Source organism: Myotis myotis, unplaced genomic scaffold (genome assembly GCF_014108235.1).
Source record: "Myotis myotis isolate mMyoMyo1 unplaced genomic scaffold, mMyoMyo1.p scaffold_m19_p_6, whole genome shotgun sequence".
Classification (NCBI taxonomy): Eukaryota; Metazoa; Chordata; class Mammalia; order Chiroptera; family Vespertilionidae; genus Myotis; species Myotis myotis.
Window position 1 is genome coordinate 87,391,379 of NW_023416368.1, and position 2,123 is coordinate 87,393,501.

A 2,123-nucleotide genomic window follows, 5' to 3' on the forward strand; every position below is an offset into this window, starting at 1 on the left:
TCCACCCCTGAGACCCAGATCTTTTAGAGGGTCCAGCCTGCTCTGGCCCACCAGCTTCCTCCTCTACTCCCTGCACCCACTCACAGCAGCCCTTGGCCTGGGGCCCCAGTGTGGGGGGGACCGAGAAGGCCCTCTGGGCTGGGGGATGGCTCACCCAATCCCAGTGCAGGTCTATAAATAGAATAGCTCTTTCAGCCCAGCAGATTCCCAGGCAAGGTTGCCTCATTCAAGCCCCCGGCAACAGCCCACCCCTGGGCCCCGGGCCAGCCCCTCTAAGCTTAGCCCTGGCACCAGCCAGGGGGCCCATGAGGTGGGCAGAGGGGGAGGGAGTGGAGGAGTGGGAGAGTTAGAAGTGGGGGTAAGTTTGGCTCTGAGGCCACAGACCTGGGCTCCCATCTGACCCATACTGTGCAACCATAATCCTTCCCCCTGAACCTCAGTTTTCCCAGATGGAAAGTAGGCAGCAGCATGATAGCAGCTGCCATCTTGTGTATTTACTTCCCATCTCATTCCTCTAGCAACCCTGTACAGTAAGGACTCTTAATTATCCCTGTTTTAGACAGTGAAGTTTTTCTAAGCTGAGGCATAGATTAACAAAACGGCTGACCCAGACTCACGCTGTTAGGAGAAGTGAAGAGTGAGGGATTTGAATGCAGGACTTGTGAAGACCAAGCTGCCTGCTCCCATGCAGATCACACAACCACACCCAGACCCCAGGCCCTCGCCGCACTCTGTCACACAAGCCTGCCACTTGCAGGCACATCAGCATGATCCCTGACCTCTGTGATGAGGAGTCAGACAGCAAATGACCATCCACCTGCAGCCTGGGAATTGACACAAGAGGAAGCCTGGGCGATCTTGCCTCCCAGGAGTCTTCCCTCACCCTTCACTCATTCCCACCACCACTCTGGTAATTTAGCTGAAAACATCTGTTTGTCCCCCCACCAATCTGAGACCCACCCCCAGAGATATGAGAACACACATACATAAACACAGACGCAGGACTCTTGGTGGACACACAGACCCTCTGTCCAGTGCAGTCCGTTGTCAGTCCTGAGAGACTAGGACCATGGGAAGGAAGGCAGGGGAAGGGGCTGACCTCTTTACGTTTTTGTTCCCCTTCATTTCCATTTTTCTTTCATTGTGGCAAAATACATAGAACATAAAATTTAACATTTCAAAGTGTACAATTCAATGGCATTGAGTATATTCACCTTATTATGCAGCCATCACCTCTGTCTAGTTCTAGAACATTTCTTCATCCCAGAAGGAGACCCTGTACCCATTAGCAGTCACTACCCATCCCTCCTCCCCCAGCCCCCTGGTGACCACTAATCCACTTTCTGTCCCTGTGGATTTGCCTGTTCTGGACATTTCATATAAACAGGATCATAAAACATGTGACCTTTTGTATCTGACTTCTCTCAGCATGTTTTCAAGGTTCACCCACATTGTAGCATGTGTCAGAGCTTCATCCCTTTTTATAGCTGAGTAATATGCCTCTGTGTGGACTAGGCTTTTTAAGATTAGTGCCTCCCTGCCCACACCCATGCCCCTGTGACCACAGTACCTGGTCCACAGTGGGTGCTCCATAACTGCTGATTGGACAAAGGAATGAATGAATGGTACGTTCTGGCTGGAGCTGGTAACAGCAGCTCTGGGTGCGACACACCTGAGATTCCACCTTGCGTGTCTCTTATCCGCTGTGGAACCCAGGGATCTGCTTACTCTCTGAGTCTCAGCTTCCTCTCTTTAAATGGAGTAAAATAGTAACTAATCAACACTGCTTCAAGCGTGAGTCCTGGAGAGTCAGGCGGGCCAGGGTTAGAATCCCATCAGAATCCCAGCTCGTCCTTCCCCTCCACGTGACCTTGGGAGTAACTTTGTGTCCCTGGGGCTCAGTTTCCCCATCTGTGCATGGGGCATGCCCACCATGGAACTTCTGGAGACACTGAACTTGGCTCCTGGGGGGAAGTGAAGCGCAGTCTTCCCCAGGGTGGGGCAAGGAGTGGAAGGAATGGGGAGGGAGTTTTAGTCTGAGGGGGCTCCTCCCTCTCGCAGCCGGAGGCCTCGGGCTGGCAGGGGCGCATGCGCAGAACAGCCCCGCGGCCCCTTTATAAGCG